The sequence below is a fragment of the Callospermophilus lateralis genome, chromosome 10, assembly GCF_048772815.1.
Source record: "Callospermophilus lateralis isolate mCalLat2 chromosome 10, mCalLat2.hap1, whole genome shotgun sequence".
Taxonomy (NCBI): domain Eukaryota; kingdom Metazoa; phylum Chordata; class Mammalia; order Rodentia; family Sciuridae; genus Callospermophilus; species Callospermophilus lateralis.
The window spans coordinates 93,031,030-93,048,849 of NC_135314.1; the positions used below are offsets into that span (position 1 = coordinate 93,031,030).

At 40.1% G+C, this 17,820-nt stretch overlaps 1 protein-coding gene across 4 annotated transcripts in view; it reads right to left on the reverse strand.

Moving 5' to 3' along the window:
* The window catches only part of Fndc3b (fibronectin type III domain containing 3B), a 325,529-nt gene extending 309,325 nt beyond the window's left edge, over positions 1-16,204 (reverse strand). For 3 of the 4 annotated variants that reach the window (XM_076867793.1, XM_076867792.1, XM_076867790.1), the window contains exon 1: positions 16,107-16,204. The gene's annotated coding sequence lies outside the window, so the exon portion shown is untranslated. Of the gene's footprint in view, positions 1-15,232; positions 15,297-16,106 lie in introns of those variants that run through there. The other variant, XM_076867791.1, reaches the window with a different exon arrangement.
* Between the last annotated feature and the right edge of the window lie 1,616 nt (positions 16,205-17,820).

Here is a 17,820-nt window from a genome sequence, read left to right on the forward strand (position 1 = left end):
ACCTCTGCCAAACAGTCTATATCATTTTAAAGAAATGAATATCCAAACAACAATGAGCAACAAAGGTGGTTAAGATTTCTAGCAATTCTTCCAGGTCTTAACCTGCTGAGCACATTCCCTGCAGAGGCTTCCTGACGCCACTGCAGAGAAGAACGCCTCTGAGGTGGTGACCCAGAGATGAAAGGCAGGTCCTGGGAGCCCCATGGTTTCACCCACTAATGTCAAGGCCTGATCTCTCTTAAAAACAGTTAGAACAACATCCACAAAAAGGGAGAAGGAACGGGAGGGAGTGACTCTCCTTTATTACAACTTCCTTTGATCCTAGACTTAGGAGAGGAACCAGAGCTGTCATATATCTACTTAAGAAGGGACAACCTCTCTTTCAGGAGACAGAGAGGAAGAACAATATTGGTAGAAACAGCACTTGTCATAACGAAGTACAACTTGGGATTCAGACATGCTTTCTTCCCCCAAAGTGCTTTTTGTGTACATTACTTCATTTTATGCCCACACTACCTTACTAAGATAAACAGCTCAAGAATGACTTTAGGGATGTGGGCTGGGGATGTGGCTCAAGTGGTAGCACGCTTGCCTAGCATACGTGAGGCACTGGGTTCAATTCTCAGCACCATATTAAAAAAAAATGAAATAAAATTTAAAAAAAAAAAAAGAATGACTTTAGGGATAAAATGCAAAATAGTCCCTTGAACAAGGACATTCAAGGAATCAACAACAAGACCAAGACAAAACTGTTAAATAATATTCAAACTTACTTTAAAAATAACTGGGGATTTAAAAAAATATATTATTATTATTATTATTATTATTATTATTATTATCCCATTAAGAAATACATCTGTGGCTGGGGTTGTGGCTCAGTGGTAGAACACTCACCCAGCACATGTGAGGCACTGGGTTTGATCCTCAGCACTACATAAAGATAAATAAATACAGGTATTGTGTCCATCTACAACTAAATAATATTTAAAAAATATATACCTAACAAACCTCTCTATAGGCACAGTAAAACAATAAAATAAGCACTTGTTCAAAGAACTATGATGAGTTAAACAGTCCTAACGATTTCCTTTTACAGATGAAGACACAGAGATTGAGCAACTGAAGCACAGTTGGAAATTTGCACAACAGAGTCTCAAACTCAGATCTGTTTCCATAGCACTTAGGCTTAGTCCTCCCACTCTAAATGATGACTTAGGGATTTACCTTCTTAAAAATATTAACTCCAAGCGAGGTGAGTAGTTTCACCTGCACCCCAAAAAGGAAAACTGTATGTGATAATCTGCTATTATTTATGGACAAGGGCTAAAGAATACCAAAGAAAATTGGTTGCTCTAAAAAGACTTAAAATCTGACATAACTTGCAGTGAAACTTTCTAGAAAATCATTCTACACTTTCTCATGGAAAATGTTATGGAAGATATTTCTTCGGTAGAATTGAAACTTACTGATGATAAACACACCAATCTGATATAGGCCAAATTAAACTATTATATTGTGTGCACGTTTGAATATATAACAATGAATCCCACTATCATGTACAACTATAATGCACCATAAAAAAAAATTATTGGGGGGGGGGGGAATACACCAATCTGCAAGGGGTGGTGGCACACTAGGGGCTGGGGAAAGAGGATAACAAGTTTGAGGCCAGCCATGGCAATTTGGCGAGATCCTGCCTCAAAAAATAAAAGAGCAGGAGATGTCACTCAGTGGCAGAGCATCCCAGGGTTTAATCCCCAGCACTGGAGGGAAAAAAAAAAAAAAAAAATTGTGTTAGAAATATTAAAAAAAAAAAAAAAAAGGTTTGTCATTAATCTGCCAAGCAGATTAATCTGACAACAGGGCAGAATCATCCCTCTACTGAACTCATCAGTAACTCAGTGGAAACTAGAATTTGGAAAACCTGCCATCCCATGTGAAATGTAATAGGAACAAACTCACTCACCTTCATTGGTGCCACACCCTTCCCAAGCCCACACCTACTCCCTCTGCTCACCACTCCTATCCCTACTCCTCAAAAAGACAAGGAACAGGGGGCCTGGGGATATAGCTCAGTTGGTAGCGTTCCTGCCTCAAATACACAAGGCCTTAGATGCAATCCCTACACCACTCAAAAAACAACAAAAAAAAAAAAAAAAAAAAAGGCAAGGAAGTACAACTTGCAAGACTAGACATCAATGACAAACACTTGAGATCCAAAATGAAGCTAAAATAATCTATTAGAGAAATTTATTTGAACCCTCAACAATCTTTAGCCAATTACTACATCCTGATACGTTTGAATAAGCTCCTAAGAACACTGATCTAATTTAGGAGAACAGGAAGGTGAAACAGAGACATTGTTTCCATGTTTAAATTGAATCTAACAAAGCAAACCCTAAAAGTTCAAGAGTATGTTTTTAGATTATTCAGACTGCCACAGGTATCATTAATATCTAGTTAAAGCTTCAGAACAATTATTACATAACAAGGTTAAAATTACTTTCAAAAATCAAATAAACCTGTTTGTTTCTTCATTAGTGATAAAATATAATGGTAACTTTAGATATCTATTTTTAAATGAGGTATAAAATAAAATATACGATTTAGGGGCTGGGTTGTAGCTCAGTGGCAAAGCGCTTGCCTAGCAGGCACTGGGTTCAATCCTCAGCACTACATAAAGAAAAACAAATAAAATAAAGGCCTTCTGTGTATCTACAATTACCACAAAATTTAAAAATAAATAAAAAGATTTAAAAGTTGTTATACATTTCCTCCCTCCTTTAAAAAAAAAAAAAGGGCTGGATTATAGGTGCAAACACCTATAATCCCAGCAACCTGGGAGGCTGAGGCAGGAAATTTGCAAGTTCAAGGCCAACCTCAGCAACTTAGCAGTCTCCATCTCAAAATAAAAAACAAAAAGGGCTGGGGATGTCACTCAGGGTAGAGAACTTCTGGGTTCAATCCCCAACACCACAAAAAAGGGAAACACACACAGAAAGCATTTTTTTTTAAGAGAGCTTATTTCCGTACTAAGACACTTATAACTTTCAATATTGTAATAATTTCCTCAAAACAGTGCCCACACAGGGAAAATTTGGTGTCCCTTACTCTAAAATTAATTATTTCTCCACCTTTAGGTGGTGACAGTAGAAGCTAAGTATGAGAAGATGTGCTTACATAAGCAAATAAGACACTGAACCACGGAAAACTAAAACAGGGACTCCCATCTCAACTGTAGCCAAAGTGGGGAGCCCTGCACTTTGGGGGTTTTGCCTATTGTTCACCAACCTGTTACCACTTACAGCCTCCCTCCTAAGGCAGGAGAGAACCAGAGAGAATGGTTCTCAGTCCTTACCTGTAGAAAGGAAGTCTGCAGAGACTGCCCCAGCTCCCTCTGGACCCTGAGGCACACTTCTGTGAGGAACCAAAGAGCTGTTTTTAGGTGAGACAGCCTCAGGGACTGCATCTTCACTTGGTCTCTTTGTGCACACCACTCCCCACAAACACAAGGAAAGAAACCAGTCAGGTCTCACTTCAGAGCCCTGTCCTTAACTCACCTTCAGTGAACTCACTTTCTAAAGATGGAGTAGAAAGCTAAATGATTTCTAACAAAGGAAGCATTTAGGGTTGCCAGCTACCCAGGTTTAGCCTGGGCCGCCTGGGAAAACACAGGCCGCCTCTGAATCCTGAGGTCACCTTTAATTAACCGCAGGAGCTGCTCTCCCAATAGCCAGGGATGAGACTCCTCTAGTCATTTCTGGGCTGCCCTTTGGCTACTGTTGGTACAACCCAACCCACTACACACTATGAACCTTAAAAGGAGAGAAAGGGTGGTATTAGGAATAGGATTTGCTTTTCCAGGTGCAAATTATAGGTATAACCTCTTATTCTACACAAATTAAGACACTGAGGATGAACAAAACTGTATTACTACTGAGTTAAAGAACTCTTTTTCATAGTTTTTAAAGTGCTTGAAGAAGGTAAAAGTCCACTATAATTTAACTATTTCAGATATTTTCCAATCACTACATTGAGTTTCTTATACATTACTTTCTATGAAGTATACTCTTGTTCTCTGGTTTCTCTTATTCTAAGCTTAAATTGCTATTACCGCAAATAATCCAAGAAAATCTCCCTCTTGGGAGACGTCCAAAATATTATTATTGTATCACAAATAAACTTCAGTTTCCTGGGCAATAGATAGAGTGAGCACACAGAATGCATTCAGCAAGTACTTGATCTTGATATTTGGCTCCCTAAAAACATAGACACTGCACTAAGCCTGGAGATACAAATAAGATCATTACTGTGATCTGTTGAGAAGTAGTGCGATACTGCTTAAAAAAGTTCTAGCATCAGTCCAGCCAAGATTTCTAACATTTTTAAGCATGTCATCCAATCTTTGATTCACCTGGTATATACCAGCTTCTGCTGTGGACACTGGAAACACCTATATGAAAACAAATAATATCTACCTTCCAGAGTTATTTTATATATGGAATACACACATGGATGAAATACACATTTACATGAAGTGCCTGGCAAATGGTAGAGGCTTGAAAATTGCTGGTCTCTGTCATTGGACTTTTCATCTAACTTGTAGTCAGTGTTTGCAAGTATAGTGCACAAGTGTCTTCATTTTTATATAACTTGTCCTTAGCTGGTCATCTTTTAACCCCGCACCCTACCCCTAAGTAGGGGTTCTATGATTGAACCCCTCTATTCTACCCTAATTCCTAACTGGAGGTCTCTGATCTCCTAGGTACTCTTCTCACCTCACTTCTTTCCAGTCAATAGATTAAAATCCTTAGAGGAACAGATTACAAAAAGGGCCAACTTCCAAAGTCTGATTGTCCCAAACTTGTCTAATCATGTCATTCAACTAAAACACTTGATAAAATAGCAATTGCCAGGTCCCATTCTAGACCTGAAGAATAAGAGCTCCATGCACCTTCCACCCCAAATGCACAGCCCTGTAATGCCCCAGGAGCTTCTTTTCTTATCTGACAGGCTTTTACTCTACCTGCAAATAGCTGAGGTCATTCTCCTGAAATTCTTTACAGAGCAAGTTCTTTGATGTTTTCTCCAATGCTTACTTAGTTTGGAGTAAATACCACTCTGACCAAAAGTCTAGCAGAATCAACTCAGCTGGGCATCCGACATCTTAGCAAGGCACACTGGTGGGGGGAAGAAGAGGCTCTGTCCTTTAGTATCTAGTTTCTGGAATTTCATTATAAAGGGATTGTTTAAAACTACCACAAATCTCTGAAAAGTTACCTTTAAAAAAAAAATTCTTGGGCTGGGGATGTGACTCAAGTGGTAGCATGCTCGCCTAGCATGCGTGAGGCACTGGGTTCGATTCTCAGCACCACATAAAAACAAAATAAAGATATTGTGTACACCTAGAACCAAAAAATAAATATTTAAAAAAATACCTTAATTTATAATTCCTGGGCTGGCCTTAAATAAACAAGCAAAAGATATATAATTGAGAGCCATGTTTTTAGAACAGAAATGAGGTACTTGCTCAAATTTTCTAAATCAATAAGCATTCAGAGACATTAAAAAGTCCATATTCTCTCTAGAGAACTTTCATGTTTGTTATGTTTAAATAGCGATAAATGAAAGCTAGCTTTCCACTGAGGGTGACTCATGTCTTTGTTTTATTTAATTAAATAGTTCCCTTTTATTTAATTAAATAGAAAAAATAATAACTTCAAGAAAACTATGGAAACACAAAAGTGTCTTGTAACATGGCCCAGGCTTCAAAGAGATCAACTCAGCAGAAGACATCCTGACTGAGTGCCTGAGGAGTAACTCAGTTTAATTTCAACCTGGGAATCCTGCCATCCAGCCATCAAATGAACATGGAAACCCCTAAGTTAAAACACTAATCATCACTACATTCAAGAGAGAAAAGGAGACAATCGGACCATGTAGAAAGGGACAAATATTCTGAAAAATACTTGTAAAGTACTAGAAGAAATTTAAGAAAATGATACATTACATAAAACAATAACTCCAGAACATAATAAGAATGGGACATTATTTTATTTTGTGTAGGCCAAAACCAATAACTATTATTCTGTAAAAACAATGGAATAATTCTTCACATTGTTCCTTGATATAAGGGGACCATAAATCTCAGTACCTTTTGATATCAACCAATAACAATCCTACTTCCAGGGATATGAGGAGACACAAAAATGACCAGATATGGTATGAATGTTCATTTAATGGAGTTATATCAAACCATTTATTGTGTGTGTGGGGGGGGATATTTAAAGCACCTGGGTTGTGGCTCAGTGGTACAGCACTTGCCTAGCATGTGTGAGGCACTGGGGTCGATTCTCAGCACGTTATATAAAAAATAAAAAAGATAAAGGTCCATCGAGAACTAAAAATATATTTTTTAAAAATGTATTTAAATACATGGAGTATACTATATACACAAAATTATATGCAAAAGAAAATATAACCAGAGAGTTCACACACACATACCTATCACACCCTTGCAACTCCACAATGTTTTCCAAAAGTTCAAGAACGAATGGCAAATACTTTATATAGTGCATGGCATACAATTTTCTCTGTAACTTCTTTGTATATGTATGTAAATCTTTCCATTAGAATTTGTATCTGATATTTTCATTATTCCCTAATTGTAGTTCACATGTGATGTTTAAATTCTATATCCCATCACTTAATGAAAATCTTTCCATCTTTTGATGAGTGATCTAATTAAACTCAGTATCAAATACCTCAGAAGCTAAAAAAATTAAAAAGTAATCAATACTCAAGAGCAATAACCATGCAATTATTACATGCCCTTAGACAAGTTCAGATAAATAAAACAGAATACATGCTTTCTTTCAGTATCCCCTTCCTACCTTGGTTTTACTGTCTAAAGAACTAAAGAATTTTAGCACATAATGTATTCCAACATGAATACAGACTAGATCATTACTCCAGGTGGAAGTGCTTCCTCCAGCAGTAAAAATGACAAAAGTGAATTTAGCCAGGCATGGTGGTACACTCCTATAATCCCAGTGGCTCAGGAGACTGAGGCAGGAGGATCTTGAGTTCAAAGCCAGCCTCAGCAATTTAGTGAAGCCTTAAGTAACTCACCAAGACCCTGTCTCTAAATAAAATATAAAAAGGACTGCGGATGTATGGCTCAGTGGTTAAGACCCCTGGGTTCAATCCTCAGCTTAAAAAAAAAAAAAAAAGTGAATGAACTGCTGAAAACTTAGAAAATATGACAGGTCCAACTGTACATCTACTTTCCAATTCCAAGATGGCTCAACATGTGACTCAAGAGAGATTACCTGTGTATGCTTACATGTTCATGGAGAGTAATAAACTACTTAATTCATCTAAACAGCAAAATGTTTTTTTCCTCCTCCAGAGATCTATCACTTTTAAACTGTTTCCTCTTGACTTCAAGTCAGTTATAAAATACAGAAACTATCTCATCTAAAAAAAAAATTTTTTTTTTAAATGACCTAGGGGAATCTTCCTTTACACTACAACAGAAGGATGAAGAAGAAAAACAAAAAGACTATCTAACACATACCTGCTTGGAGTAGACCTAGGGGGAGCAAAAAGAGGCAAACAGAGATTGTGGAGAATAAATCTTCAATTTTTTTACATTTTTATTTGCATAAAATAATACACAACAATTTCACATTTTAACCATTTTAAGCATACAATTTCAAGGGATTACATAACATTGACAATGTTGTGCAACCATCATCACTCCTGACTTTCAGAACTTTTTCAAAATTCCAAAAAGAAGCACTGTACCTATTAAGCACTGTCTCTCTCAGTCCCCACTTTTCCCCCTTAGCCCAAGGTTCACTCATGTTGTATTATGTATTGGAATTTCATTCCTTTTCATGGTTGAATAACATTCTCTTGTAACTATTTACCATATTTTGTTTTTTCATTCATCTGCTGATGGATAGCCTTTTGGCAAATGTGATTAGTGCCACTATAAACAATGGTGTACAAATGTCTGAATCTTTGCTTTCTTTGGGTATATACCTATGAATGGAATTGTGGATCATATAACTCAGTTTGAATTTTTGATGGACCACAAACTATTTTCCACAGCATTTGTGTCATTTTACATTCCCACAGCAATACACAAGAGGTTCCGTTTAATGTATTTTTCAAGTATTGTCTGATTCACTAATTCAAAATAATACTTATCTCTGTTACTGTTACTCTTAAGAGGTTTTCGGTTTTTTGTTTGTTTGTTTGTTTGTTTGTTTTGGTGGTGATGGGAACCAAACCAGACCCTTGTACACGCCAGGCAACTAACTGCTCTACCACTAAACTACACCCCCTTAAAAACGGAATATTGTTACTCTTAATCAGAATTATTTTTCCTCAGATAAGAAAAACCATGACAGGAATATCCAAAACATCAATATCTAAATAATTTTATTATTTTCCTCTTAAATGATTTAAGCAATAAAAGATACAGAATGGGTTTTAATCAAACCCAGGGTGTCACAAGTATTCTACCATTGTCACAAGTATTCTACCAGGGTGTCACAAGTATTCTACCTGGTCTCCCCAAAGAGTTTAAATATATCAGAGAAAATGGCACATATGATCTTAAAAATATATGAAGCAAGCTACATTTTTTAATATGTACTATAAAAATTTACTAAATCTAACCACTAAATAGTAACATACTAGAAAATCTCATGTCTGAATAACTGGGTATAAAATGTAAAATACACAGAGATATTTTTAAAGAAATTTATTCTTATTACCAGTAAGTTCATACGGTACCTACCACTAAGCTGTCCAGGATGGTCTTGGTTCTAGCAAAAAGAAGAGGATGTGTCATTAGCTTATCTAAATACATCAGGACTTTTCACAATTCTGCCCAAAGGCAGAGGTAGAAGAAGATGGGCTACTAAAAGCAATAAGGATGTTCTTAAACCTTGAACACCTCCTCTTACCAATCTGCCATCAAGTACTTAAAATTAACAAAGAGAAATGAACAAGCAGGAAAACAAATGTCAACAGAAAAACTCCAAACTAGAACCTCTGGATGGGGTGGAGGGGATGAATGTTGTGGCTTATTTTGCATGCAAGTAATATAGCTCTAAATGTGGCTGGTAAACTGTTCCTAGTCTATACACAGCACTGTTGTAAATCAACATCTATTTTAAGGTATCCATAAACAGGACCTACTGTGCAGGATCTCCCGCAACTCCAGGACATGTCCAGCAGCAGACTCAGCCTAGGCCCACACTGCATTCTTTACATTGCTTTTAAGTACACTGATTTTCCCAAGGTTCTTAAAAGTGATCTGTTCTCTTAATTAGATAAATATTTCTCTGGTCATCTATTTAAATGTCTGATATTTATAGTAAAACCTTTTCATAGAAAATAGGAAGGCAAACTCTACTTTAGCTTTGCCTGAATAATTGCAAACTTCTAATTAGTTACATCCAGATAATGGAGTTGTTTTTAATAGAGACCCCCTCATTCACAGACTGTGGAGAATCTAAGTCACTTATGAATAAATTAAATCATTTTATGTTCTGGGATCTCAGAATCTTCAATTATTTCTCAAACATACTACATTTGCTCATGTACAAAGACCATTTTCTAGGCAATTATTTTCAACAGAAAGCTTTTCATAATTTTGAGTTAGTACTGTATCAATTTGGTTTAAGTAAATTTTTCTTACTGGTTATTTTTATAAGAATATTTATTACTCCTTCCAGGGTCAAAACAAGAATGGACTTTTAAATTTTAATATAATCATGTGGATGTGTAACCGATGTGATTCTGCAATCTTTGTAATGTTTTGAATAACCAATAAAAAAATTTAAAAAATAAAAAAAAATTAATATAATCTAGAAGCTTAAATTCTAGTATAAATTTAGCTTTGAATACAGACTGAAGGGGCTCCAATTTTAGTATTTCGCAAATTTCAGGAGAGAGCAAGGACCAAAGTTGCCACCATCCTGCCCCAGGAGTTAGGTGATAGACACTGTTTGCTACAGAGCATTCCAAAAATATGAGCAAAATACTTCTGCATGCAAATAGAAAAATGTCTTACCTTTGCCAAAAAAAGAGAGAGAGCGAGCAGAGAAAAATATTCCACTAAGAAAGAATCTAGTGCAGATCTCAATAAATGCCTTCTAAGTCAATAACAAGTGTATGGAACAAAAATTACAGTTTAAGCTCTATATTACTTAACACGAGACATTTTAAAGGATACCTATTAGAACCTCATATAATGCTACCTTTGGCTCAATACCATCTCACAAATATTTACCCCCACATCTCAGAGATTTACAGCTGACAAGGAGGTTTAATGATATTATAGAAACGAAACATTTTAGTGGTCAATGCCTGAACTGAAACTACCATCCAGAAATTACAGCATGTTATACTTGCATATCTCAACTAGGGGCAAAGAAAGAAAGAGAGTCAAAGACCCATTTTAAAATTGAGAAATGCCCCCATTTGTAGATGGCTGATCACTATTTTGCCAGATTGACATTTATCCTCCCTGTCCCCCAAACCCCAAATCCTAGGCCACACAGTTTTGGTCTCCAAGGAATGACCCTTGGTATAAAATAAACAATTGTCTGCCAGGTAAGCCTATGGCCAGAGACTGGCCTCTCCTTGGCTGGATGATGCAAAGCACTCAAGTACCACCGAGGCAACTTCCCAAAAGCCTGCACTTGAATTATATAGAGACCTACCTGACTGGCCACAGAAATTCAACCATGCTCAGCCTCTTGAAAACAAGTAATGCCATACTACAATGTATCTTTTAAGAAAAAATAATAAACATAGGCTTATAAGAATTTTACTAGACTCAAAGACAAAATAAACTGAAGAACAAAGTTTTGCCTCGACCACCAAAGTATAGTCTCAATACCTAAGAATGAGAATTAAGGTTCACCTGAAAATAGTATCTTACCAGGAAAATCTTTCGTTTAATGGATTAATCTCATTAACATGAAGAAAAGCAATTGTGATTCCAAAGTAGAAACCCACATAGGTTGCAAAGATTTCCCTCCACTGAAAATGATTCTTTTCTATACTCAGCTATAATTGTTGAAAGCTCAAATAATAGCTGAGATAACACACAAGAACTAAAACCTCAGGCCTTAATCAATATGGGAAGTTGCTCTAAGAGACTGCACTTTTCCCCCCTCCATCTGAATGACCTGAATCAAGCCAGATGGGCCCAAGCACTTCAGCAATGCTAGCCTAGCCACATGTCAACTTCCCAGAAAACATGGAGATGAGATGACTTAGATACAGCACAACTTTTTAGGGGTCACAAATCAACTATTCCATGGGGTGGAGCGGGGTACGGATAAATGCCTGAAGATTTATTTACTGGCTACAAAGGAGAAAATTTTTTCTCATTTTTCACTGTCCAAGAACAATTCTGAGGTCTCTGAAAACATGCAAAGCAACACCATAGGACCAGCGCTGTTTCAAACTTCGGAGTATAACGAATTATTGAGTTTGTATAATCCTTTCCCAAACACTTTTCAATACATTGAATCATTAATCCTGGTGATGACCACTTGAAAAGGTATGCATGAGATGTTTTCTCCTTTCATTAAAATTAGGAAAGCCAGGCTAACAGGGTTTCAAAAGCCTATCAGAGACACAAGTAAAAACAAGTCACTCCCTGACAGACTAGGTTTTCTGATTTCCAACTAATGCTCAGATGTGCCCTCAATCTTTGTCCATCATTTCAACATGTTCAAGATTATAGTAAATTTCTTATTTGTACTAAGCACCCTGATGTCCTACAAATCCAACAATATATCATAGGCTAAATTTTGTTACCTATATTTGTCACACTGTCTAGGGACACTATAATCCTAGTGGAATAACACAGTTCTTATCCTGGTTCTTTGAAAATAGTACAGTGCTCCCAATGGCCAGGGATGGGTATGAAGAGGCCGTTCAGTTATCTGAATAGTTTCATTAACTGATGCCTCACCTGTAGCTGAATTCATAATTTTCAAAGGGCAGGAAATAATGCAATATATATAACATTTACCAATCTGAAGCTCATTTGTTGAAATAAGGCTTTCAGGATCACAGAATGCTGTAGAGTCAAGGCTATGACCTGCAAATGTCCATGGACTGTACCATACTGTGGAAGGTATAGCAGATTCAGATATACTGGTACTGAACATAGACATTGACTCTTAATAAAATTCTTATAAAAAGAGGCTGCTTTATCCTATTTCTTTTCCTGAAAAGAGCCATGCAAAAGAAAAAAAAAGTATTAAGTTATGGAATATTTATGGATGGTATCCAACCCAGATAAATGAATGGTTATTCTAACATAGGCTAGAAGTTTTACTTATTTCAGACAAAATCAGAAAGTCTTTGAAATTCCTTTTACCAAATGAAATTTAAAAAGTGCAACAGATTGAAATTAAATCCATTAATCAGAAAAGCATTTGACCATTTGCCATCAAAAGGATCTTTCTAGTATTAATCTTACACATATTCCTTCCAATTCACGGATGAATCTAGTATTTGATATTTGAATTTTATACTTAGATAATAAAATAATTATTTGAATTCTTCAAATTAATTTTTCAACTACATAGAAAAAGGGAACAGTTTGCCTGGCACTTTTGAAGTCATTTGAAAAGAACTGCCCAATGAACAAGAAAAACACAGGTTTGAAGAGATAATTATTTTTCAAGTACTAGTGACCTTTTCATTTTGCCTATTTATATTCCCTTATTATTGTCAAATGTAAGGGGACATAAATGTTATTATTCCTTTATTGTCAAATGTAAGTAGTTAAAAATAACAATAAGAGCTGAAGGGATAGGTCAGTGGTAGAGTACTTGACTAGGATGTGCAAAGCCCTGGATTCTATACCTAGAACCTCAAATAATAACAACAATGTGCTTATTTTACCTACTTTACTTGTGAAAGCAAAGTTGAGAGATAGATAAATACGCCTTTAAATTCCATTTAAGGACTGGATCTAAAGCATCTTCCAGTAGTGTAGAAGAAAGAAAATTGAACTAGGAAATTCAAAAGGCAGTGTGACCAATTAAACAGATACGGGAATCAAAATTTCTGTTTCACTTGTCCAACATGGTAACTAGCCATAATTGGCATTTAAGTTTAAAATTATTAAAAGTAAATAAAGTTTAAAGGCAATTCCTCAGTCACAACAGCCACATCTCACTCAGTTGCACACACCTCATGGCTGGTATACCGGACAGCACAGACAGAATCATTTCCATCACTGAAGAAAATTTTATGGGACATTGGAGAGTTGTAGGTAAGTTAATTAACTTCTGTGAATCTCAATTCCCTTGTTCTAAAATGTGAACTTAACAACACCTAAATTGAAAGATTATTATGAGAATTTTAATGAGATAATATATTAAAAGCTCAAGAAATAGTACTCAGCCCACATTTTTGCCCAAGAAAGAATAGGTATTAATATAACCCTAAAATGGACTTTGGACAATGACGATGAGCCTGAAATAGTCACTTCCCTTCCATGGGAAGCTCCATTTTCCTAAACTGAAAAGTTTGGGAAATTCTTCTTGTCACTTTCTCAGGACCTTATCAAATGCTGCCACATTAAATGAAGTGTTGAGCAAAAGAGGAATAAACTCCTGAGTAAACTACTACCTAGGCTCCTAGAGTTCCTAACAGATCCCAAACATTCTTCCAGAAACCCCAGAAGACTGGCTCTCCAATATAGCCCACACTCTAATGTGAGCTATTTATAAAGTCTGTCTTAAAAGATTACCGGAATATCTTTCTGAAATTGTATATACTGTAATTAGAGGCTATAACCCCCTATTCCGTGAGATCCTGCAGTTTCACCATTTCTTTTCAATGAACACTATCTTTACAGATGAATTTTTTCCCCTAAAAGCATTTAAACAAAAACACCTTAAAAACCATTTTATAAAGGCAGCATTTTTTTTTTTTTTTACCAGATATACCTCACTCTTAGCCAGCCTGTGGGTGCCCCACTGGTGTCTAAACAAAGTGAGAATTGTACCCTCACTGGTGAGGTCCTCCTGCAGGGCCAGAAACATGGCCAGAGACTTTACCCTCGTTAACAGCTGCTCCCTGGGAGCCAGGAAATTTACAGAACGCTAAATCCAGAGAGTCAGCCTCCAATGAGGGGGAACCAAGGGCCCCCTACAAGAGGCGCAGAACCAGGGCCAGGCTGCTATCTGCCCAAGCCCTCAGGGTCACAGCTTTAACTTGGGGGTGAAGGCACAATTCCAATAGCAGAAATCAGAACAGAGCAGTTCTGATTTTGCCCAAGGCCTGAAGCCTTAAAAAAAAAAAAAAAAGTGTTATTCCAGAACAGATTCCTTTTCTTCCGGGTCTGTCTGCTCCTTCTGACTCTTTGCCCACAACCACCGTGCCTCCCCTTTCCTAATGCCCCACCTCTTGCCACATTTATAAAAAAAGAAAAGTGGCATATTTCTTCTCCCTTAGCTTTCCCTAACAAGGCCTGGTAACTGGAGGAAATTCAAATCAAATTAGTTGCACATTAAAAAATAAACAGACAAGCAATCAGGGGGTGCCCACCCAACAAAAGACCTCACCCGTTCCAAAATATGATTAAGCCTGGGAGGGAAGGGGGAGGGAGACTAGAAACCAACCGGGATGGTGAGATAAACGTGTGCATTTTTGGCCCCAGCTTCAGCCCATTGCAGCCAAATTCTACATTTTGTTTAAAGAAACTGCTGGGCTAAAGAGAAAAGAAAATAAAAAGTTGTAACTTTTAAGGAAGTCTGCAATCGGCACTGTCTGGATAAAATGCCATTGCTTTCCTTCGTCTGGGACGGCAGTATGGGAACTGGGATTCGAAAATCTCCAACTCCAACCGCGCACTCCTGGAAGCCTCCCCGCCAACGGCGCCGCCGGGCGGCCCAGCCCGGTCTCCCGGGACACTGGTCGGGTCCTCGAGCTCCCACCGGGCGCCGGACCCCAACCTGTAGGAAAGTTCGCGGGCACGGCCCGAGGCTCCACTTTCCGCCGGGACTGACAGGCCCTTCCCACGCCGGCCGGCCCCCGCCCGCCCCGGGCACCAGACGGTCCGCGCGGCCCCGACCCGCCCGCCAGCCCGGCCCCTCCCGGCCGCCTCCGGGCGCGGATTCCGCCCGCCCGCCCGCCCCACCCCCGGCCGGGGCGCCCCTCGGGGTGACCGACTGACCGGAGCTCCGCTGGCCCACACACCGGGTTGCCCGCTCCTTCCCGCCGCGCCCCGCTCCCCGCCCGAGCTTTCAGCCGCCTGGCTCGCCAAGTCCGGCCGCGGCCGCCGGTTACCGCCCCCAGCCCGGGGGGAGCCCGGGGGGCAGGACAGGGAGGGAGGACGTGGCGCGCGCGGAGGTGGCCAGCGGCTAAGCGGGGAGTGTCCCGGAGAGGACGGGCGGGGGCGGGGGGCCCGGGCGGCGCCGGGGCTACGGGTCTGGCCCGCAAGGGTTTGGGACCCTCCCCGAGCATCCCCGGGTCGGCGGCCCCGGCCCGCCCCCGCCCCGCCGGGTGCAGAGGAGGCCCCAACTTCCAGCCCCACTTCGCACGCACGCCCCCCTCCCTCCACCATATGGAAATCTACAGCCTCAGAAAGTGACACGTCGAAGATTCCTCGGCCTCGCCGCCCGCCCTCCCCCTCCCGGGCAGCGTTCCTGCCGCGGAGATTCCGGGAGGGGGAGCGGATTCCTCGGACAAAATCTGCTGGGAAGGCCGGGGGGTGGGGGTAAGCCCAGATTTCTTTCTTTCTTTTCTTTTTTTTCTCCCCCCCATCAAGAGGACTCTATCCTTTTCTTTCCTTCCTCCAAATCTCAGCAAGCAGTGGGGGACAGGAGGGGCCGCCCCCTCGCCAGTCCGGTGTTCCCGGGTACCCCCCGAGAGCGAGGAGTACCCCGGCACTGTGGCGCCAAGTTTTCACCGGGAAGCCCGAAGCACTCACGGGCCTGGGACGTACTTCGGCGGGCTCGGCGTGCAGCCTGGGGCTTTCCAGTGCGCCGGGACCGGCGGCTGAACGAGGGTCCCCGTCCCCTCCAACCCCCGGCTCCAGCACGCCTTACCTTCCCTCCGGCTGAAACGCGGGGCTCCGAGCGCGCACACCCTGGGTCGCCCACGCCTTCCCAGTCGGCAGCCCGGAGAATCCCTGCCGCCCCCTTCGCTGCTCCCGCCGCTGCCGCCGCCGCCGCCGCTCTCCTCCTCCTCCTCCTCCTCCGGCCGCCGCCGCCGCTCAAATAACTACTAGGAGGGTTTGATGGGGGATTCCGCCATGTCAATGATGTCGGGACCACATGGGGATTTGGGGCCCGCCCACTACCGTAAACCGCCGAGTATACCCGCCGGAGCAACCGCAGGCTCGCGGGGGCCTTGCTTGTCCCCCAGCTGGGCCTAGCTACACAAAAACTCCTCTGGATTCAGACAGACTACAGAAGTCTGAAGCTTAGGGCAACTCTCAGCTCCTGAACTGTGAGGGCTGCGCGTTCTGCAGATCTCCAAAACGCCGGCAGGAATGCAGGGTTTGCTCAGTAATAATCAAAGCTAAGACTGACATTTTATTTCATTTACACGTAATATTTCCCTTTTTCTGTGGCTAATTCCCACAGCAAACTCGTCAGCTGTCACTCCTTTATTTCTCATGGAGTTTTGTTCATGAAGCTAACATATCATAAGCAAGTTTTATGAGCCAAAATTAAAATATCTATATTCCCTTTCAGTGTCTGGTATGTGCCCTTAAGTGTAGAGACTGTTTTTTCCTCTTATCATAGCACAGTGCAAGGATCACAAAGGGGCTCATTAAGTAACTGTTGAGTTTATATTAATTAAATCAAATGTAATATATTCCTATTGCACAAGCTCAGGGAGGTCATCAGATTACTTCTCATCTCACCCCTCAAATTAGGGAGGGTTTCAGGAGAAAGCAGAAATTAATGGAGAGAGGCCCCTCCCTTTCATAGCAACCCAGGTATTCTATATAACTCCTTTCTCTCTCAATTATTAAACTACAAAGGAATACTCATATATCTTTCTCATTGACCCTGATAAATAAATAAATAAATAAATAGTACTTATTAAAGTAATTTTTATAAAAAAAAAATAGCTAAGAAAAAACTCCTTTTCTTGTGGATAATGGCAAGTCCAGGCAAATGGAGCCCTCCCTCCTTAATGGCTTCTTTCCTGTTGATGTCCCCACAGGGGGCTCTTGAAACCATCTTTCTAAAACATGGTTCTAATTCTAAATTATAACCCTGTATGCAAAGGAAAAAAAATTTTTTTTCTTTAAAGCAGTGGTTCCCTGGTGCCCACAGAGCACAGTTCAAGCACTCCTCCTGGCACAGGTGACTCATTCCACTTGGGCCCGAATGCCTTCTCCAGCCTCTGCCCCTCTAGCTTGCTCCTGAGACATGCTCTTCAGTCAGCTTAATTCTCATGTCTCCCAAAGACACCCCTTTACTTGTACATACCTTCCCTCTGTCAGAACACACTTCCTTCTCTTCCCTAAAATCATTTACTTATCCATCCCGTGTCCGAGGCTTTTTCCCATAAGCTCATCATTCTTTTCAGTTCTCTTATTTCTTCCACTTGACTGAGTCATGTTCATTTTTAAATTCCCAGCATCAACCTAAACCCCCTTATGTTTATTGAATACATTAATTATAAAGTATATGGGAGAATTTAAATGACTAGATAAGTGGGCCAACTTCAAAGGGTGAAAGTTCAAATTAAGTGTTGTAGAACAAGCTTTACAAAGAAGGGAAGAGTAGGCAAGAGGAATTCAGT